The sequence below is a fragment of the Manis pentadactyla genome, chromosome 7, assembly GCF_030020395.1.
Source record: "Manis pentadactyla isolate mManPen7 chromosome 7, mManPen7.hap1, whole genome shotgun sequence".
Classification (NCBI taxonomy): domain Eukaryota; kingdom Metazoa; phylum Chordata; class Mammalia; order Pholidota; family Manidae; genus Manis; species Manis pentadactyla.
Genome location: NC_080025.1, coordinates 109,993,683 through 110,018,125, shown reverse-complemented (window position 1 = coordinate 110,018,125; position 24,443 = coordinate 109,993,683). Strand labels below are relative to the sequence as shown.

At 34.5% G+C, this 24,443-nt stretch overlaps 1 long non-coding RNA gene across 1 annotated transcript in view; it reads right to left on the bottom strand.

The window, feature by feature from the left end:
* Window positions 1-24,443, bottom strand: part of LOC118918513 (uncharacterized) — a 59,583-nt gene that overhangs the window by 5,800 nt on the left and 29,340 nt on the right. Inside the window, exon 3 of the long non-coding RNA XR_005027168.2 lies at window positions 19,132-19,256. This is a non-coding gene — a long non-coding RNA (uncharacterized LOC118918513). The remainder of the gene's footprint in view (window positions 1-19,131; window positions 19,257-24,443) is intronic.

Here is a 24,443-nt window from a genome sequence, read left to right as displayed (position 1 = left end):
ACCGTGTCAATCAAAGAAGTTCCTCCCACCTAGGTTTTGATAAACAGACCCTCCCTGAAAAGTTCCTTGCTTTTGTCCACCTTGACTCTGGCCCACCCTTCCCTTACAGTGTGTTCAAATAAAACGTCCACTCTACTTTGCTGTTGTGCCTCTGACTTTCAATTCTTTGTTGTTGGGGCAGGACAAGAACTGAGGAGAACAAACCCAGCCTGTAACAGTTATATTAAAACATTCCTAATTTAAATCATGAATTATCTTTATTAAGACCCAGGTGTGGGCCTTCAGATTTTGATACAGATTTAGAAATAGTACAAATTGCAATCAGAAGAAAGGATAAGATAATGTAGTGGTAAAATTTCACATTTAGAGTATATAAAACATTGTTCATTCTAGCTAAATATATTTCACTAGTGGTATTTTCATAGTCACTAATACATCATTTCTACATTAATTTACATACTAATTTGTAATTTGTGAAAGGTTTTTTTGTGGAGTTTCTGTGTAAGATAACTAATGAAAGCCTTTGAACCTGAGTTAAGGCATAACATACTATTACTGCCCATCACATCTTGAAAATAGTCAGCAGTCTAATTGTTATTAGTTCCTTTAGACCTTAGTTCTTTGTCTTCTCAAAGAAAATAATTCAATCAAGAGACAGACTTAGAATAGTTTCAAGGGGCAGGAGTTTGTCGAGCAAAGAGAAAGTCCCGTCTCTAGAGGGAAGTGAGCTGTCCGGAAGCCAGGAGCAGCACCACTATGAAGGTTAGGTTGCTTTTTAAGATGGTGGAAAGTCTCTCCTGTGTCTTTCATCATTTAATTGATTTTTTGATTGACAGTTTCTGGTTATATAACCTCTTATCCATTTGGGGTGGGGTGTATGTGTGCAAAACCACCATGTAAATTTACTATAATTACAATATAATGAACTCTGGTGTGGGGTTAAATGGAAGTTTTCACCCAGAATTTCCAGGATTTCCTACCTGGCTTTAGTCCATTTATATACGAATGGATGTTCACCACAGCAGAGTCTCTGGTGGATCCGGGGCAAGGGGTGGATAGAAAATGGCCATTCTCTCCATCCCTCTGTTCCTGGTACCTAACTGGTCTGGTGTTTGCCAGTCACTGGGGACCTGCCCATGGAGTTCCTCCTGGAATGGGCCAGGGAGGGAGCAGAGAGGGCACCACAGCCAGAGGAGAAGAACAGTGCAGGGCCTGGCTAGAGGGGACCAGAGAGAAGGCACTTGGGAGCATGCCAGGGGCAGCCAAGTGAGGGACTGAGCTGTGAGAAGTAAAACCCCTTTAACCCAACCTGCAGTTCTCCTTGCCCTCCTTCACTTTCACCTGATTCACAGGGAATTTGCCCTGGCCAGGAACACCCTTCCAAACCCCGGAGCTCTACCTGGTCACCTCTGGGTCCCTCTGGGTCTTGGTGCACCTACACCAGTCTATATAACTGGTTTGGACCTGTTTGGTCTGATAAGGCAGGAAACTGAACCATACACAGAAGGGGTTTGGGGGCATGTTCCAACATCTGGTGACATGGGGGTAGGTGGAGAGGTGGAGGACCTCGTCTAGGACATGGCAGACCTGCTCATGTCTGCCTAGCTACCTGACATAATTAATGCATATATTGGCCCATTCCAGGAGAATATGTAGGATGAAAATGAGATGAATAGGAGTAATCACTCACATATATGAAAAGAAAATTTTCTTGGCAAAGACCCTGAAACAAATTATATAAGGAGAATGAATGGAACTTTGGTTTTTAAATAATATTAACCCTTCTCTCATTAGAATTTAGAAAGTTTTGTAGATTTACGCTTTGTTTCATAATCTTTTTGTTAATTCTCTTTCCTTGATTTATTTCCTCAGTAAAGTGCTTTTGAAAAATTTTAATAATTTCTCTGTTTTATCTAAGTTAAGGGGGAAAGGGAGGGAGACACTTTTATTCATGCCTAAGCTTGGAAAGTAAAGGGATGAATTAGCCCTAAAGATGAGAGGTTAGAGTCATGAGGATCCTACTATTTGGAGAATCTCAAGAAAGTGTTATAATCACAAGGACCTGGTGGCAGAACCACTGTTTCTCCATGAACTCTTTCTGTCAGTATGTTGAGGATATTTGAGGTGTGTGTGAGTAGGGATACCGATAATTTCTTCCTTCCTTTCTGAGATTTTGATGACTGATCTGGACTCTAGTCCTAGTCTTAATATTTACCAAATCCAGAAACAATCTTAAGTTTTTTACATTTATAATTTCATTTTCACCTCACAACTAATTGAAACATAGTAAGTACATTATCCCCATTTTACATATTAAAAATCTCAGATTTAGTGCATAAAAAATTGTACAGAGTAATCAAGCACATAGGTCTGACAGTCTTCAAGGCAATATGTTAGTCTATTTCCAGTCATTGCATTGATTGAGAATGTCTTACAGCTCATATTTCTTTAACTCTCCCTCTCTTTTAATCAAGTGCTTTATATAAGTCCATTTTAGATTTTTACTACCTCCAAAATGTCCAGAAAAGTAACATTTAATATATGTTATTCAGAATAACTCTGTTATGTAACCTTTTAATTAACTGTGACAATAATTTTAGTTTAAGGATTAAGTTTGAAATGAATGACAACTCATCTATTAAAGTATGTGCCAAAACCTCCAGAAGATGTATTGATTTCCATCAGAATTTATTATGTTTTGTAAATTAACTTAAAAAGGTACTTGCTGTCTCAAAATTCTTCTTAAAAGCTCAATGAGATCATTTTCTAGATAAATAGTAACTATTCATATTATTTATTCCCAATAAATATTGCTTCTAGTGATTTGGTCAGTGATTTTATAAAAATATAAAGATACCCATAAAAGTAAATTAAGTTTCTGCATTAATCTATAAAACATTCTAAAGGAATTTGGCATTGCCAATTTACATTCATGCACAACTAGAAATAATTTTAATCACTTATTTATTTTTTGAACTAATTGCTATTAAAACAATGTGAAATTGGGAGTTTTGAGAACTAAATTGGAGCATTTTGACATCTGAACTGGGGTCAAAACATAAGTTAACAAATGGAAAATGAGAAGCTTAAAAGGTCATTCATTCATTCATTTGAAGATATACAAACTCCACAATTCCAGGCCTCAAAAAACTGGCAATCTAATAAGTAGCAAATAAGCCAATAATTATAATAAGTTATGGCAACAAACTTATATGCATCATTAAAATAGAAAAACAATGTCAAACTTTAGAAAAACATCACTTCCACAAAGACCAAAATAATTAGGTAAGCACAGGATAAAAGATATACCAGCCAAAGGCTTTAAAGAAAGCAGAAATCAAAATGCAAATATAAGTCAAATCTGATTCTGAAGTAAATCTACCAAATGGAGTTATTATTTAAGAAACAAAAGCTATGATTAAACTATAGATATATGGCACCAATATGCATTAAATTAATAATCTAACTCAAAAAAGACTAAGACTTTTAACATGGTATCCTCATTACACTAGTTAAGTAGAAAAAATAAATACCTAGCTTAATTGAATTAAATAATTATTGAAGATGATATGATAGTTATATCTCTAAATTTTCATGTTCCAACAACAGGACAAAATTTTTTATAATGTCCTCTAAGCATTAAAAATAAATGATCATTTGTTTAACCTCAGAGATAATTTTAGTAAACTCTGAAAATCAGAAAATCTGAAACAAATCTTTTGGGAAGCAAATGAAGACTAGCAATCAAATTATTTAAGCACAGAAAATCATGAGTTATAAATACAGCAAAATAATAAAATGAATAAGTAAGTCCAAGGGCCAGCTCTTTGTAAAATAAAATAGTCCAAAGTCAAAGAAAAAAGAGACAACGTGAGTACAAATAAATTGAAGATAAAATAGACATTATTATAAGAAAATTTTATGTGCAATTTCAAAAGAAAAAATTCATAACATAATGTTTCCATGAGAAAAAAATGGTTTAAAATAGTTAAAAATATAAAACATAGATTACTTAGTACCACTGGAAGAAATTTTTAAAGCTATCAAATTCAAGCTGTAATAAAAAAGGACTAATTCCATAGAGCTTCAATCATGAACACTTAAAACTTTTCAATTCCACAGAAAGAACTTTCTTCCATACTTACCATATTATTACACTGAAAATAATCCCAATTAAAAAAAAAATCAGAGTATACAAAAAAATGTAATAAATTTAAAACAAAATGTGCCTTGACTTTGAAGGGAAAATAATAAAATTTTAATTAGGATTATAGAGTTGAATAATTGTAAAGAAAGAGTCTCATTCTTTCATGTGCAATTCAATATTGATGTTATATTTTCAAAATAATGCATATCATAACAGCTATTCGAACTCTAAAAATTTTTTAATATTTTAAAACTTGAAAGAATTCATTCTGAAAAAGAATAAAGTACATTTATTTGCACAGGTATAGCTAACGTGTTATGTATACTGTAATAACGTTAACTATCAGAAAGCTCAGAAACAAAAATATAGTCACTGAAGACCTAGACATTTCTTTTTTGATAACGTTGGAATTTGAATTGACACAGAAAGAATAGTTAGTAAAAATTGTATTGGTGTCTCATTTGGTCATACATTCTTAGAAAAATATCATTAGATCCTTATTTCTCAAGAACAAAACAAATAATTACAAAATGAAATAGGAATGGATTTGCCTGAGAAAATACAGGACACAGAAATCAATTAGAATTTCTGATAAACAACAAAATTTTTAAGTGTAAGTATATTTATATAAGTATATTTAAATATAAGTATGCAATATTTACTAAAAATTATTAATTAGTTGTTTACCTGAAAATTAAATATAACAGAGGATCCTATACTTATTTGCTAAATTTGACAGCCCTGCAGACAAGTTAATGAAAAATTAGAAATTATAAAAGAATAAGAATAAAGTAATTAAATGATAAAAGCAAAAGAATAATACATGAAAGTAATATTTGACCATGTAATCATCTTATAAGAAATGTCTTTGAGCACTATTTCCTACATTTGCTGAGCAGTAAAAGTTGATAATTTACATAATCTTAATGTCACTCTTTCAAATCATTAAGAAAATTATCCAAATAGACAAAAGAGATGATAAGCAATTCATTAGAAAATATGATTGCCTAATAAATATGATTAATCTTCAATTCCATTCATAATTCTAGAAATGAACAATTTTTAAATTTGAACAGCTGCATTATTGAACAATTTATATACATTAAAATTCACTGCTTTTAATTTTACAATTCAGTTAATTCTCACAAACTCACAATCACATGACTACCAACACACTCATTATACAGAGCAGTTCGATCACTCAAAAAATTCCTTTATGACATTTTACAAGAAGTCCTTCCTCCCAGCTCTGGCCTTTGATATCACTATCTGCTTCCTATTCACTGTGGCTTTGCCTTTTCTGTAATTTCATATAAATGGAATCATATTTTATGCATAATTATGTTTTTTGAATGACTTCACTTAACATAATTCTTTTGCAATTTATACATGTTAGTGCATGTGTCTGTGTATCATTCTTTTTTTAGGTCTGGGTAGTAGTCCATTGTCTATACAACACATATTGTTCTTTAAATTAAGAAAGTTTGTGGAAATAAATTTCTCAATTACCCTGGTGATTTATTACAAATAAGGAATAATATGTAGCACACTAATAAACTATTCTACATCAATAAATAGTAGCACTTGATATATATAATTTTGTTATTTTAAATTACATAATAAGTAATATGTAGATATAATTCTATTTCATATTAAGTGTTAATCAATTTGAGAGATCTACTATAATTATATTACTTATTAAAGATTTTTCATTTAATTTCCAAATTTTGAATCTCTTGCTATCGCTTTTAAAATGAAAGGTGTCTTCATACTAGGTAAACCACTGAAAAGCTTTAACTATTTTCAACTCTTCAACTATGCACATTAGTATTATTTTGGTTTTGTATAACAAAAAATACAGAAAATGTTGAAAAATATATAAAGACAAAGCATTAAAAACCCTATTTTAAAAAATGCCTTCATTTTAAACAGGAAAACAATCTAATAGGAAAAAAAATGGTTTAAATAGAAAATTTATAAAAGAAATAAAAATGTCCATAAATACCAAATCTCACTAATAACCCAGAAATTAAACTGAGAGAGTTATATGTCTTGTAAAGTGATTCATAATATTTGGGTAAACACCCTAAAATTGTTAGTGAGGCTGCAAATTGAGTCTTTTACAGGCAAATTGAGCACTTTTCAACACAACTCAAACGTTTGAAATTCACATGTACAAAGATAAATGTAGAGAGTGATTTACACTGAAAGAGTGCAAAAACAGAAATTTGGAAATAAAATAAATGGCACACACAGAATGTAATGATCTAATAAATAACAGTGCAGCATTTTTGTATCTGGATAGGCAAGGCTATGCTGTAGTAATAAACATCCCCAAACCTTAGTGGCTTGTAATACAAAGTTTTATTTCTTACTAATATCTCAAGTGTCCATGTCTCCTCACTTCAGGACCCTGCCAGATTGAGCAGCTGTTATTTCAAACGTTGCTAGTCACTGAGGCAGGGAGAACACAGACCTAAAGGATCTGTCACCTCAAATTTCCTGGCTAGGAGGTGACACCACTGTAGAATGTAGTGGCACTATATTTACTATGAAGAAAATCCTGATCAAATATTAAATAGTTTGCACAACAAGTTGAGTAATGTAATAATATGCTATTGCACTTTGTGTGCCTGTGTGTATGTGTGTGAATGTGTTTCCGCTGTACTGAGTGGATCATTTCCTATTGCCCAGAAATGATGGCTAGATCCCTTCCTTGCATTTACTAAGAGGAAAGAGAAAGTCTTGAAATGTATATCCACTCAAAAATCTACACTTGTACCCTGCCACACCCACTGTGGGGAGAAGGCTGAGAAGAGAGAGCAGGGGGGACCAAGGCTTCATGGGAAAGGTGCTGTGAGTGATGGGGTGTTGGGGGCGAGAGGTTACTTCCTTCCCTCTTAGCAGGAGAGGGGCCTTGAATCTCACTTCACTCAAATCCAAATGAAAGGGCAGCTCCAAGAAACTGGCTGGTAGATACTGAGGGTGATTTACTGGAAGGAGATGAGCATCTTCTTTCTCACTGCTTGCTTGCTCAACTGCTGAAATTCAGGCCTCTCCATTGTGGCCAAGAGAGTAAACTATGGTGACACAGTTTCTGCAAAAACTAGACCCGTGTTTCTGGAGTTTAGGAGCAAGAATGAATTTTGAGGCTGGAGTCTACATCTTGTGTGAGGTTGCTGAAGGTAGAGGCTTTGGAGAGAAGCCACCAACAAGCTGGAAAGTATCTTTGGGATAGTATGCCTGAGATGAGGGTGACAGACCCGTGCCCAGTCTCTGCACTTCTTGGAGGATAAACAGGGTCTCAGAAAGGAGTATGGAGCCCAGAGCAGCAGTGAGAGCTGCTCGTGTCCAGGAAGGCCCTGCCCTGGGCAGACAGGGATGCCGCTCAGGCTGAAAGGGACATGGGATCTTCTCCCCCAGGTGTTTCTACATGACAGGGAGGACTACAAGTGAAGCTAAAATCCACCGCAAGAAATCATACACATTGTGAACTCAGAAACCACACACCAGTAGAGGCCACCAGCTAGTGGAGAGGACCTGATGGAAATAGAACAAGCCAGCATGAGCCTGGGGAGTCTCCCACCACCGGAAGTGAGTCCGTGCTCACAGAAAACGCTCATCTCCACTATTCCTCTCCCCAGTCCCAGTGCAGAGAGTCTAGACCCAGAGGGTTAGGACCAGCGAGTGACAGAGCACGACTGTCTCTTCTGACATCTATAGCCCTCCCTCCCCACAAACAAGGAGAAAAGAAAAGAAAAGAGAAGAAAAGTGAGGAGTGCAAGATAAAAGAAAGCTTATTAAAGTAGATATTAGAATCTTAAGATGTACTGAACTCTGAATTAAATTTTAGTAAGTAAAAACAGTCAGAAATTCAAGGGAAAAGATATTTGACAGAGGAGCTATAAGCACATTGTTTATGAAAACAGTAGCCATAAAAGAAAAACCATAACATGTTAATTATTGAATGAATTGTGACTCCTTAATAAACAGGTTACCTGTAGGTGTAATGATTATGTGGCTATATGTTAATGGTAAATATCCTAACAAGTTACATATTAAATTGTTAGCAGTGGTTGGTTATCTCTAGGAAGCAAGATTGAAAAGGGTGGCATTGTAATGGAAAACTTATATTTTCAGATTTTAAGACTTGTTCTCAGATCTCTTTATAACAAAACATCATAACATATATTAATTTTACAATTTCAGATTAATGGCAAATGACACCACAAATTCAGCTGTATAACATTCAAAAATATATGCCTATGGAAGGAATGGAATAAACTCTGACCTACTTTTCAGAAAGTTGGGTTTCTTTACGTTTAACTATTCACTATTGTAGTAACAAGAGGGTAATTCCACAACAATAAAACTGATAGTCTTAGCTAATACATTTTGTTTCTAGTGTTTGTAAAAGACAAGAATTTTTGCTTATTATTGTCTTGTCATGAATGGGTACTTCTCAATTATATATGGCAATGAGAGAAAAGTTGTGGATAATTAAGAGCCACAATAATACCTTAAAGTAATTTTAGGTAGTATTTTCAGTCTTTCTGTATAAGCTCTCAACAGTACTATTAAGCAATTATAAGTACTAACTTGTTCAGATCCTACAGCCTCTCAGCCATCTTCCTCCCACACTTTGATACGAAGTGAAATTACTGAAAAGTCATCAACAGAAAGGAGGAGAGGAGGGTACTCTGAATCTAGTCCCACAGAGTCAGGCTATGAAACACACAAGTTAAATAATTGTTCTGAATTTATGTGACTCTATTTCTCAAATACAATGGTATGCAGATGTCAATAGCTCACTTACATTTTACTATGAAGGTGGTTCTCTATTTACCCACAGCTTCCCAGATCTCTGTTGTCAAGTATGGCATTCTACTACATGGAGATGTTTTAATGAAGGCACACTTGATAAATGGGCACTATTTCTCTTATCATTTTCTTTCTTCTAACAGTTCAGTCAACATCAGTTCAAACCCACATAAAACCAACCATGGGCTGTTAAAATGGCTTTCTGAGCGAGTGACATACTCGGTGAAATGAAAACTTGTCTCCATAATCGTCACTTAGCACTGGGACATTCTTTTCTAGTGGTGGCAGCTGCTCTCTCCTTCTGTCTCTAATTCTGTTGACTAACTGGGCTTAACCACAATGACCAACTCATTTACCCTTATTGGCTTCTCTTCATAAACTCTCAGTGCTTGCTTCTGTTCTTTCTTTCTCATGTATTAGAAATATAGGAGCTGTTTCATTTTTTTTCAAAAAGTCATTGATATTTAAGGAGTACGTCTCACCAGTTCTATCAATCACAAAATAAAATATTCTGATAAAATGTGGTTTCCAGTAAGAATCTTCATCTTAATGCTACAGTCCTTTCTAAATTTTCTTTTGTTTTATTTTTAATGACCTTTCTTGATCACTTGATATGTAAATCACAAGAGCTAGAACTAACTGTCCAACATATTTTGTCTAAGTAAAAATTGTTATAGCCAATATGTTGAAAAGTAAACCCTGTGGATGTAAACAAAACAAATTTTATTTTTAAACTTTATTCAGTGGGGAAACTTGTTTCTCTGCCCAAGAGATGAAAATGTGTCAGGCTCTATGCCATTTTTGCTGAATCTAAGATAAACAAACTGTTCTAAACTTATCTCATGCTATAGAACATTGTCTCAGTTTAGAGATTAGAAGTGTAAGATATTAATCAATATTTCAATGTTCATTCAAAGCATGACAACACCTTTTTTACACACACACACACACTATAAGCCTCTTACAAAAAAAACCTGTTGTCTCTCCAGATCTGATGCTCTTTAGGGCTCTTGCTGGAGGGAGTTCCTGAGAATCTTCAATCTAAATCTTTTCTCATTTCCTTTAAATACTGATCTACCGCCTCAGTGCCAATTATTGCTTCTTGGTGCCTAAGCTGAAATTCCAATTTTGACATACTCTTACACTGACATTTTTAATGGCTCAGAAGAACTCCTTTACCAGTGCATGGTTCATATCTCAAATGTCAAAAGGAACTTTCTATAATACACAAAGATATAACTTATGTCAGCTAGCAGAAAAGGTAGGTGGCTTGTATAAGAAAATCTAAATTTTTAATTCAGGTATGCCAAACTCTTCACAGTTTGTCCAAATTGTGTTACTTCCTATTAAAGATGAAAACTAAATATTTGGCATGAGAATAGCCATCAAGTTCAAGTGACTCATTCAAATGTTGGGAGAAATAAATTCAGACACATGGTTTCTGATATTTCAAGTATTAATGAAAATGTCTTATGAAAATTAGTGAACTAGAGTATCTAAATTGGACAAAGTATCTTCAAAACAGTCACAAATTCTAGGTGTACTACACTGATTATAATGGTAGAAAATTCAACCAGCCTTTGTAACTTGATGTTCAGAGAAAATATAAAACAAATACAGCATCCCCAAAGTCAAAATAAAAATTACTGTTGATCAGCTGAAGAATAAACAAGGTTTGCCTTATAGCAAAGACTTAACAATCAAAAATTCAGAAGTTTAGTAACAAAAGACTTCTTAGGAAAGGACTACACAGACCAGTCCAATTGGATTCAGATATCTATTTTTCAGACATGAAAATAAAGGGAATAACAGTTTTCCAGTTACTTTCCAGGAAAGTTACTGAAGCTTTCCATTGTTAGATACTTGATAAATTGATATGTTAATGTATCAATATGGACCAAAAGGTTTTTTAATGAATGAGCTTGTTTTAACAAGGGTCTTTTTTGGGTTGAAGAAACAAGAAATTCCATTCAAAAAGGGGTAGGGTGGTGTGTGCCTTTTAATGATAGAAGCTCATGAAACCAAGGGGAAACAGTTTTTTCAGGCTTCAAATGAACTGGAAATGAGGGATGGCAAACCTGGCACTTAAAACCTACACAATCACTCTAATTTCTGATTTTCTTTTTGGATATGTGCTATTTTCCTTGCTCATCTAATTAACTGTTTTCTTTTTCTCTTTGAACTATAACTACTGGTGCTGACATTAAACTATTGTGCCTCTACTGAGAGCTGATTACACATTAGTCATCCATCTCTCTTATAAACCACCTGCCAGGTTCATCCCAGCCCCTCTGGTCCAATCCGTTATTAACAAAGAGACAAAGATTTTGTGATACTTACACTCTCCCCTTCTAGGAATATGTCTATTATTGGTTTGGTTTTGAACCAAGGGATTTAGTAGTGTTATATTGTTAAGATTTGAAGAAATCTTAAGACTTTTTTCACTTTAGCCCTTGTCTTTTGCTGCAATAGTCCAAGGATGACAGTTTCTAAATGCACATTAAGGACTTGGATCCCAAAGACTAACATGCTACTTGTTTCACCAATATCCCCCTCTGTTCTTCTCTGGAACAGCTCTGATTTTAGAGCTGCACCCCCTCTCACTTAACCAGGGTTGAGAAAGTGAGGTGCCTCAGTGTTATTGGGATAACAGAAGTATACTCTTCTTCAACCAAGAAGTATTATTCATGTAAAATAGCTTTTCTTGAACCAATTGAAGATATGAAAGAGCAGTCATGAAATGGTCCAAGTCTAATACTTAGGATTTTCCTCCCAGAGTTAATGAACTGAAAATGAGGAAATGCAAATGAAGGCCTTTACCACAATAACTGGCTCATAATAGGTGTTCAGAATATGTAATCTGAATTAACATGAATTTATGTTACTTTGGACATATCTCATATTTTTTCCAAACCCCAGTTTCTTAAATTTTTTCTCCACGTGACAATGCCTAGCATGTTCTTTCTTCTTGCTATCAATATTTGTTTTTTTCCCTATGGGGTATACTGTAATTTATATACACAATTCCATTTAACTTCAAATGGTCTATCTTTCTGGGCTGCATTAGGAAAAGCAGAACTATTGGGAGTGTGAATAGGGAGTTTATAAGTGCTGGGTCACTGAGCCAACCCCTCCCAAACTCTCTTGTGTCTATTTCCCTGGCACCATGAGCTTTCACACAGTAAAGAACCATCTGTTTTCTGGGTTCATGGTTTTCTTCTCTGGCACTCCCCTTCACTCAATTATTAATAATTCATGCCTCAAGCTCTGCAACCCCCCAGTAATATTCATAGCATTCATAAAACTTATATTTAAGGGAATTTCATCCACCTAGGTTTTATTAAATTGTTTGTGTCATATGAAGGCTGAGAGGTGCTGCTTCTAAAAACACATATCCAGACAAAGCATTCACATATATTGTTATAAACAAAATGCATCAGGCCATTAGGACTTTAGGCTTAACAGACCTTATAATTAGCAGTATCAATACTTAATACTTAATTAAGGATACCACTACCCTCTTTTCTGGATGGGTAAAATTTCCATCATCCATAAAGTATCCAAGAAAATATATTTATTCTCTGTACTGATTCCGTCTTTAAAACAAAACAAAAAACCCTACACTGATTAGTTCATTAATTCAACAAATATTTGAGTTCCTTGGAAAACCAAGGAAATGGAAAAATATGAATAAGACACTATCTCTACATTAAGGAGTAGAAAATAATAGCAAGACAAATAAAAGCAAATAATAGCAAGACAAATAATATGTGCTAGAATAGAATTTGTACTTGATAGGGCATGTGGATAAAGAGAAAGGTTTTATCCAACACTTTCTGATCTGAATGTATAATAAGCAAATTAAATTATTTGAACGTACTTATGTTACTTTATAACATGAGTTAAGTACTCTTTAGATCTGCTTTAATTACCTTAAATCTCTCAGTAATAATCATTAAGTATTTATTATCCCCCACATGCCTAACATAGTTTTGGAAGCTATAAAATATTTTAAAAGCATATTCTATGATTAGAAAAGAGTTTACATAATCCAGCACATTTAGTAATTACTCTGTAGTTAAATCAATTGACAAGTATTTCTAACTCAAGTGACCTGGTTAGATTTCTCTCCTTAGGAAATGATTCCAAAAGGACCATAATTAGATGATTCCAATTTGAACATAGCAGTTAGCTACTGCCAGATATCTTGGTCATGCTCCCCTTGTGAAATTGCCCCTTTAACCTCATAATTGCTTTAAGCCAAAGAAAACCTGAAAGAGAGCCAAGGAATAACCTGAATAACCAAAATAAACAGTTGCTTTATTTGGAAAGGGCAGAAAACGTCTTGTTCTACTGAGGTCAGCAACTTTGACAGACATTATAGAGATTTAAAAAAATTTTACCTAGAATTTAAAATTGAGACAAGATACTTCATATCTTATCTAAGCAATCTCTAATAAAATGTTTCTTTGTAATGATAACACATATTATGAATGCTGACTTGTCTGAGTGCTGACAATGACAAGGCCCTGTTACAGGCATTTCTACATGCGCTAGCTCATTTAATCCTCTCATCTACCCTATGAGTTTGGTACAATACATATTATCACATCCATTGTAGAGGTGGGACTTCTGAGTCATAGGGAAGTTAAGCAACTTACTATATATTCCATTATAGTAAGTGTTAGGTCTTAAGGTCCTAATTCAGGGCCAGTTGCAAGGCTGCCAACCCAGCAATAACCTGCAGAAATAGCCAGATTAAAATGTCTAGTTCTTAACCCAACCTCTGGGGAGTTTTAGGTCAAGTAGTCTGAGCAGGGGTCCAGGAATCTCTTTCTGTAAAAATTTACTAGGGAGATTTTAATGTAGTTGGGTTTAGGGATTACATATTGGACACACTAAACTGCCATACCCAGAGGTACTGCTGTTGAAAGAGAACTGACATTGTAATATTCATCACTGACACAGCTAGTAGAGAAATAGGTCTTCTACCTTACCCACTTCACCCTCAAACAAAGCAAGGGAAAGCATTGCTGAATATACTGACAACTAATCACATAAAGGCTAGGTACCCAAAGATTTAGCAATGATAAATCCACATAATTTTATGCAAAGTGTAATGTGAGCCTTGATATAGAAGTACAACATCCGGCACACACTAGTAAGGAAAAAAGAACACAGTAGTAGTCAAAAAAAGGTATCGGTAGAATTTAGATAAAGCTAAATGAGAACTGCAGAACAAATTAAATGAAAAATTATTCTACCATATCATCTGGGCAAGGATTTTTTATGAATCCTAAGATATAGAGATTCAAAAATTTTTATCAGAGACCCACAGCATTTTATCTCTTCTAATAATAAGAGTACTCATAGCAATATTAGCTACCAACTCTTGAGTACTTGCTATATTCAAAATGCTGGCAATTAGCAAGCAGCTAATGTAATCAGAATTATACTTTTGAAAGATCTGATGGTAACTATACTGTAAAAAGGATAGAAAGGAGCAGGAAAAGGGAAGATATTTTCTTCACTAAGAGCAGAGTGAATAGCATGGAATAGGAGGTAACAGTTGAGATGAAGGGAAGTGAACAGATTCAAGAAATGGTTAGGAGGTAAAATTGAAAAATTTGAATTGATTTGTCAGAGTTCCCCATGGGATAGAAGGAGAAAAGGTGATGCCCCATGGTTCTGTCTTGGAACAGCTAAAAGTAGATAAATGGTGCTACTTCATGTCCTGGATAGGTTAGGTGTGAGGTTCTAGAAAAAGCTAAATGAGAAGTCAGTAGACATTTGATCCTGTTCGAGGTTCCAGAGAAAGTTAAATGAGAAATCAGTAGACATTTAAGCTAAGGAGATACTTTTGAGTATGAGATTTGAAATTCATCATTATTTAAATGCTATTTGATATCTAGAGAGTGGATCAGACCATCCAAGGAGGATGTAAATAGAGTAACAAGAGCTCATTTAATTTCACCTTATCGTTTAGGTAACCTCTGAGGTAGGCTGACAAACTGAAGCTCAGATAAAATTCAGTAAGTGATTAGATAGAACTCAACCCCATATATGTTTGATTTCATAGCTAACACTCTCATCCATAAACTAGACTATAATTTAGTTGTTATAATTTATGATTGTTAACTTACATAGTATAACATGTATATAGCTTTTATGCTACAGTTTACAGTGAGTTACATGTAATTATTTTCTCTTCCGCTTAAGTTTTGAATCAAAAGGTTTTCTTATAACTAAATATTTGACCTGAGCAGTTCTGACTATTTCAATCAAATTACTAATACCAAGATATACATTATCTTAATTTACTTTAAAAGGATTTATTTATTCCATCTCTGTGTGCTGCTCTCTACATGTTGAGCACAAAAAACAACCAACTATGCTTAGATTAAAAAGAAGGAAAGACTCTCTATAGAGGTCTTCACAAAACTGGAAGACATAACTCTTATAATAACTCTTACAAAGCAGTAGTGAACAGACTGTATAATAAGTAACCAAGTTGTTCATAATGTTCCCCTTAGCCTGACTAAACTTTAGACAGGTTTCTTTCTGACTGTATGCCCCTAACCTCCATTATCTTAGAGTATTTGCTTTACAAAATTTTTAACTGTGAATTTTTTCTCTGTTCATTTAAGATATACATAAATCTTCCAGCCTCTTAGGAGTCTCACAACTCAGGAAATATCTTTGAAAGGAACCTGAGAAATATCTCTTTAAAGGGTAAGCAATGAAGGAGAGAGCACCCCATGTCCTAGTCCCTGTTCAAGGATAGGGTCCTTACTTAAGCGGGTGCTGATTAGCTAACATAAATGGACTAATCACAAATAAAAACATTTGCAAATTCAGAATAACTCAAGGTGCTCTAACATTCCAAATCCCATTGTTCAACCTGTCTCCCTTCTCCAGTACCTCCCAGTACTTTTCCATTAGCTCACCCTAGCACTAAAAAACTCTCTCTCCTATTGCAATAGTTTTGAAATAAGTCTTCTTTGCCTGTTTAACTTCAGTGCAATTTTTACTTTGACATGAAGTTTTAAACATTATTTCAGACCACGGATGATAGCCAGAAGTGTCAGAGAAGCCCTAATGGAGAAGAGAGGACTGCTACAGTCTTTGGATCCCAGATGAGATTTAGCTTCTCAGAAATGGAAAACACCTCCTAATTAACAAAAAAATCTAAGTGAAAGCACAAAGGCATAAATGACCACGCAAAGCTACAGAACAGTGAAGAAAAACCTGTTCTAAATCAGGGAGGTATATCTGTACCCACTAGATGCCAGTAGCCCTCCCCTAGTTATGAAAAACAAAAATGTGTCCAGACATTGCCAAATATCCACTGGGGGGGAGGCAAAATTACCCTGTTTGAGAATGAATGGAATAGATTGAAATAAAGCTTTTATATGTACATAGGTACTGTGTTTCCTCCTATAGTTCTGATTCCCATATTGAACTGTTTGTACTCCACAAAGCCTGACAGTCTTTCAAATGATCTATTTTTGTAAGTCATATATAGTCCATGGCACACATAAATGTGAAGTAAGACAATTACTTAATTGAAATATATTAACCAGTTGGCACAGTTAAGAAAAAAGAGCTACCAGTTATTCTATTAATTCCTTCCTGTACTCATTAAATCAGATGACTGGATCATTTGAATATATTCACTAAGTTTGATTCTGCTGTTGGGCCTGAAGCATCAGAAATACTTCCACACTTAACAGATAAGATGTGTGAATGTTTGTAGAATAAGTGAATTCATAGTTGTCAAAGTTCCTCAAATTTTTTTCAGGGATATTTGTAATCACTTTTCCAAGTAACTTATTTTTACTTTTGCAATATTCAGGCTAACTTCTGATCGGGTGTAGAATTATTTTTTCCCTTAGGATGCTTTCCTTCAAATCAGATAGTCATCATGTTATAAAGGGCTTTCAGACAGTGATTTACCATTGCTTACTATCTTTGTTTACCAGGATGGTTTACAAAAAAATCTCAGTACCAAAAGGTTTTTCTCTGTTAGAATTTAATCTTGATGCCATGAAAAACTGGTTTAAATTTTACTTTTTATCAGATAAACACAACTTAGTATATCTATAAAGTGGTTCTATATAGTTTCACAAACTCATGCAAATTTCTGAATGATGACATCAACATTTCAGTCAAATTAAGAATATAAAATCTCAAATATTAGTAGTAAAATTTTTGCTTTTCGAAAGACCCCTTTTGTTAAGTGTAGTTTGGAATAATGTTCCATTTAGAATAATAGTCTAATCTTTGTTGGGAATTAATGCCAAAGTCATTAAACTGGCTATACTGCTGACTGTGAGCAGGATTGCTAATTATTACAAAGAAGGGGCATGTAAATGCAAATAATATGGAAATGATTAGGCCCCGTAGCAGAACTAAAATAATCCAACAACAAATAAAACCACATCAGCAGCTCTTAGGTGTGGAGATTGGAAATTTTTGGCTACCACTACAGAAATATTTTGAAATTTTTTCATATGTAGTTCAAATGATGATACAATTCCAGGGCCAATAAAGCCCTTTGCACTTAGGGAAATGACAAGCTTTTTATTTGTTATTTTTCCAGTGTTTTGAAATAAAAACTGTACTTCCCTCTGTTTGTATACAAATCGTTTGTTATATTGTTTTGGAATAGAACAGTTAGAGCTACATGAGAAACATTTGGCAAAGAGCTGTGTGAGAGAACTGTACGTTATTATTCAGAGAGAATGAAAATTCATGTCTGATACACTGGCCCCTTAAGTCTTGATATACCCAAGTTGGAACTATTGTATTAGTCTTCTTCCATACAACGAAAATGAGGTCTTCTTGAAAAAAATCACTTACAGACAGAATAGTCTATGTGCATGTTCTGAAATGATTGACCTTGAATCTTGTTCATTAAAATGATCATCAGTAGTTTTGTATTTTTGATTATTGGGGATATTATATAAAATGGATAAAATTGAGGGGATATTTAATTATCAAAATTATGTTCCTCAACAATTCATGTAAGAAAAAATTTCATATGTCAAAAATGAAAAACCATTCAACCTCTAAATAATCAAAGAAAGGCAAAATAAAATTTTTCATCTATCAAAGTACAAAACACTTCCAAAATCATGCTAAATGATGTGGAAAATGTGAAGAGATGAGCATTTTTTTTCCCTGCCACTGTAATAATCTATATAAACTTCCTGACCTAGGGACATTTTGCCAAGTAAATTCTAAGAAAACAATCAGAGATTTAGGCAACTTTTTATAAAGGTGATTGGAATTGCATTATTAGTCCCAAAATACTGAATTACATTTTAGTTTATTTTTTGATAGTATATTATTGAGCCATTAAAGTCATTCATTCAAGGTATGTTTAGTAACAAACAATAAAGTTATTGATATGAATTTAAGTGAAAACCTTAATAAAGACTTATAATTGCAAATTTTCAAAAGGAAAGTTAATATTTTATAAACAATAGCAAAAGTGATCTCAGTGATAGCAATGATTATATTTCTTAGTGAATATAAAAGGTGGTGTTTGATCCTTGTACGTGTTTTTTTCTAAAATTTAGAAAATTGATTATTTTTAAAAGTGAAAGTAAAGATTTGATAAGAAAATTTATTGTATGTTAAGTGAAAGTCTACTTTGTGCCAAGAAAAGTTATTCAATTTCCAGGAGAGATTTAAACCTGGGCTTATAGGAGTTCATTTCAAAGTCTTTGAAAGCTGGGCTCCAAAAGGAATAGTCTGCATTCTTTCCAAATATAAACAAACAAAAACAAAAAACAGTAACTTCCTGCTTGCGTGTCCCAGTTTCTGTTTGTTTATTTGAATCTTTAGCGTGTACCTGGGGAGTAAGTATGGGGTCTCATTGCCTGTCATATTTCCATATCTAACGTTGATATACAGTTTTTATTTCTGCACAACACAGCTCACAGAAATAAGCAATTGAAAATAGAAGATGCATTCTTACATGTTACTCAGTTATCATGAATAACTGAATTGCATGCCAAAAATTAGTGATTTTTCATGAAAAATAATTTTTAATGATTGAGCAACTAATAAATTATGCCTTTTATCAGTGTTGTTCAACAAAGAATTAGCAACCAACTGAGATAATACAAAGGGTTGAATTGCCCAATCAGACTTACCAATATCACAAGTCTTGTCCATATCCAATTTTCCTAATAATTTCAAGAGTACTTCCCATACACAGGACGGGGTGGTCCTGAACCCCCAGAACAGCTCACTAAACTCCTTCTGGATTTGACGTTCTCTGAAACAGATTAACATAGAAGGTTTATAAGGAGAGTTTATGGTCACTTTGCTCACACAAAAGTAGCCACTTTGTCATGGAAAAGCTCCATTATATACGCAGATATTGCATTTAGTTAATGTGACATTTTTCCAGAGAACTTGGCCCTGTAAGTCCATGGATTGCCAGTTTGCCTGTCATAAGCAATCCTAGGCAACCAGGAGTATTCTGTTAAAAGCATCCCATAACTAAGAGCTATCTACCAAAGATACATGGTTAATTTGTATGTCCATTATTAGTATGTTCACAAAGAAATCAGACTGCTTTTTGCATTCCCAAGACCCATCCACCTACAAAGGAAAGTGATGGACTGTAGACTTTGCTGCAAAAGTGAAAAAAGCATCTGACATATCACATAATGGAAATGACCAGTTGTTCCCTGACAAAGAAATCACTCAAATTATACTTCCTCTTTGAAAGTTTTACTTCTTTTTTCAGTTAAAGCAAACATGTTAATAGCATTCACTTTGCCACCGCCTCATTTGTAAACGTACATTATAAAGATCTACTTGAAAGTCCTATAGTTAATGATATTTACTGTTTAAGGCAAACCCAAAATTCATGTTAATTTGGACTCAATTTTATTTTTTTGCAACCAAACAGTTCCAAAATTGTAATATAATTTTAAAAAGTGACTATCTTAATAAAGCTACTTTGGGGCCTAATGCAATATCCTCATATTTAGAGATAAAATATACAGAGTTGTGAAAATCCCCTCAGCAATCATAGTCCTAGGAGGTCTTAAAGCAAATAACAATTAGATTTGATGTTCTCTTTGTTAGAACAGTATATAAAAATGATTAACTGGTTATGATAGGAACTACCTATGAACTGATCAAACTAAAAGATCTATATTTTATGTACCTTAAAATTTGCCACCATCTGCCATACAATTTCTAAATGTTTGTGCACTCCATGACGTACTCCATGAAGTATATGCCCTTAGGAAACATGTGATGAGATAAGGAAAGACAAACTCTAACCTGACTTTTTGGTACTTTGGTTATAAAGGGCTCAACTGACATACATATTTTGAGTTATCTTTCTATTGTGTACTACTGCATTTTACCTAACTCTTGGAAAAGCATTATAGTAGTTTTAAAGACAGATAAGATAACACTTTATTTATTTATTTATTTTTGTAAAATGGGAGAAAAGAGATTACGAAAGGGAAGATAGAAAAAGAGAATGGCCAAGACATATCTATCGTGAGTATTCCTTAGGTAGAGCAGTTTTAGGAAAGAATACATACAAAAGTTGGTGGCTACTCTGTGATCTGACTTACAAAACTGCAATGACCCAGTTTGATGACCACTATGTTAAAGAATTAGATTAACTGACTGAATATTTTTAAATATATCTGACTAGATAAAACATAACTATTAGCACCTAAAAATATTTCAGTTGTTCAGCAGAGCTCTGAGGGAGTTCTGATCTGCCTTTGACTACCTACAATGTGGGGAAGAAGGACCAGGGTGAGGAAAAGTACCAGAAATGAAGATGTATGACTTGATTACAAATTTACAGTATTTTGGGGTTTTTTTAGGTAATTAAAGCTAGTTGAGACTTTGAATTTTTTTTACTAAAAAGAATGAAGTTAAATCTTGGAGCTCAATGTCAGTGTCTGGTATCATACAACATAAAAGTGCCAATGTTGGAACTTTTGATTACTGTCCAATGTTTAATTAAATAATACCCATAGAAATGTACAATGTCTATTTATATGATCTATGTTCCATTTCTAGATATTATGGTATCTTTTCTTTTTGACAAAGACTATTTGGTAGTCTTTCAATTAATATTTTGTCTAGTTCCCTTTCTCTCTCAAAAAGAGCTTGTATTATTGGATGCATAAAAATAGTTAACATGCAACATTTCCTACTTTGTGGTATTGAGATTAGGCCCAGATTAAAGTATGTATTCTGGTACCTTTAATTTGAGAACTGATTACATATTAAATTAAGCAATCTAGATTGTTGCCCACTTTATTCAATTTAAAATGTTACAACAAAAAAGTTAAAAAATTGTCTAAAGAAGACAAATTCCCACTTTTCTATGCCACCAGTCATTATTCTGTTTCATATAAAACTTGGGGAAAAAGTTTGCTTCTGCAATTTTGAACAATTCTGCTATTTCTTTACCAATAAGAAGGAAGGATTTTTTATTCTTAATCATACACTGAAAGGAACTGACTTCTGCTGTTATCAGATTAATCTTACAATAGTTATTTCCTTGAGCAGCCATCAAATGGATAATATTAGCATAAACCCATAACTTTGCTTTTCACTTTGGCCAGTATTAAGATTATGCTGCCATCTGATTCACAGGCAGGTTTACAAGCATCCATCAAGTTTAAATATATTTTAGACTCTAAAAATCAATGGCTCATCAGCTTTTTATTAACTCTTATGTCATGTATATTCAGACATACAGACACATGGTCAAAACAGACACTGCTTAATCTTACAGGAGTATGCAGGATTTACATGGAATTTGTGTAAGATGTGCAACCATTTAGAAACTGGCAATAGTAGTAAAACACAGAGTCTTGAAAAGAAAAGAAAAATATGATCAGGGATAAAAATTTAAATATCCATGTGTTTTACAGATAAAAAGCTGATATGTGATTGAATTTGAGGCTAAACTAATTTATGATAAGAATGGACCTATATATATTTGTCCTTTATAGATAATAAAAAGAGGTAGAAACACATGTAAGGGGATTGTTCTGAAATGTGAGTATCCTGACCTTCCTTAAAGCTATGAGGTTGTTTCCTTTCACATTTTCACTTCAATAATAATAGTTGATGGTAAATTCCATTCTCAAATAACATTATTGCTATTAGTTGCCCTAAGTATAATGAGAATCTCTGTAAAAAGATGCTCATTTAAAAAATAGTAATATTTTAAGAAAGTTGGAAGATATATCACATAGTCAGGACATCTGCTTGACTTAAACTATTCCATCTTTTTTCTTCATCTCAGATGGCAAATGAGAACATATGAAGGAATTAATTCATTTGTTAACCTAATATATATCTGGTGTCCAGGCATTCTTCTAGATCCTGGACTAGAAGAATGGACTGAGTTCAGAATAGACAAGATTCATAGCATTTGATATTTATAATCCACTAGACAAGAGAGATAATAAATATGTAAGTAAATAGACAATTACATTTCAAGTAATATAAACTGCTATAAAGACAAAAAAAAAAAACCTATAGAAAGGAGAATAAAAAGAGGTGCAATGTTAATAAGTTAGTCAAGGAAGGCCCCTCCAAGAAGTGGCCTTGGAGCAGAGATCTAAAAGCTGTGCTACAGAAAGTCATGCTACTACCCGGGAAGTCTTTCAGAAGAAAACAGTATAGTTCCTGTGAGGAGAAGCATGTCTGAGGAGTGGAAAGGAAGTCAATATAATGAGGCACACATAAATAAAGAGAAAAAGGGAAGGAAATGAGGTCAGAGCAATAGCCAAGGGTAAGATTTGTAGTCTTTTACAAACCACAGGAAGGACCTTAAATTTACAAAGAGATCCTAGGAATATCTTAATTTCAAACTTTTAAGGTAATCCCCAAATAAAAAAATTAGCAAAATAAAGGTTGATATATATGTATTTAAATAATTTTCCCTTAATGATCTACTCATTCATATGATGAATAGATTTTACAGATTTTAGGATCAGATCCACAGCTATTTAATAAGTGCAGATATAAGATGTACAAATAGGATAGCCCACTGTTTCTTAAAATGAAACAAAAGATTTAAAGAAAGGTCAAATCAAAAATGAATTTCATGGTGACAGAAAAAAGGATGGCTGTGTAGGAAGGCAAGGCAACAACTCCTCTCAAAATCACATAGAACACCAAAACACAGCAAATACAGTCAGGCCTGAAATCCACCTAGAGACTGTGGAGCTGACCACCTACATCTGAGAAAGAAGAAAAGACCATACAGAAAAGGATAAAGTGGCAAAGCTGCCATCTGGTGGGACCCAAGCCCTCCCAAACCCCAGCCCACAGGCAAGAGGAAGTGTAACAGAGTGGGTAGAGAGTGGGAGCCCAGGACCCTGAACACCCAGCCCTGGAGCTCTGCTCTGGCAACATGAGCCCACACTGCATGGTGCCCAGGTGAATGGAGGGCTGGGCAACAGAGAGGAGCAGAACACTTGGGGAGGCTGGGCTCCCACTGCTTGTGGAGAACAGGCATGCTCTACAGCCCCGAGAAAGAAAGCAGAGCAGGCAGTTTGAAGGACTTCCCAGCAGTGAGAGGGGCTCCAGAGGGGCAAGGATTACACAGGACTCTGTTTAGAGGAAAGGTCGGGTGGACAATTCCTCCCCAGCATGCCCTCAGCCCAGGAGGTTGGGAGCCCTCAGGAGATCCACTCTATTCAATCACTGGCATCACAGCCCAGAGTCTCCTTGCAGTGATGTGCTGGCCTGCTGGCAGGCAGTGAAATCGAACTTTACACCCAGGGAGGCAGGTGGGGAAACTCCCAGTCTGCTCAACCCTATTTTGGGCCAGCTGGGAGATGCATGCCAGAACCAGCCCTGGGAGCTTTTTCATCCCAGCAAGTGACAATCCTGTTCCCCAGGAACATCACCATTGCAGCAGGCCTGATGGGGCAGCGCTGGCCCAGCAGCCAGCATGCAAACGCAGCCCACACAGTGCGATCTTTCCTCTGGCAGCTACTGGTCCCGCTTGCCAGCACCCCACCATGGCAGCAGGCCTGGACAAAAGCTCCAGAGATTAGTGAGCCTGCTCCCATGATCAGTTGACACATGGAGGCTTAACAACATGATCCTAAATAATCAATTTATCAATGACCAAACAAAAAACAGAGATCAAGCAATATATGTAGACAAATGAAAACAATAACTCAACACTGCAAACTCTGGGACACAGAAAAGGCCATGCTAAGCAAGAAGTAAACTGCAATACAGGCTTACCTCAAGAAAGAAGAACAATTCCAAATGAGTAGTCTAAACTCACAATTAATGAAACTAGAAAAAGAAGAACAAATGAGGCCCAAGGTCTGTAGAAGAGGTACATAATAATGATCAAAGCAGAAATAAATAAAATTGAGAAGACTAAAACAATAGAAAGAATCAATGAAACCAGGAGCTGGTTCTTTGAAACCAAATAGAAAAA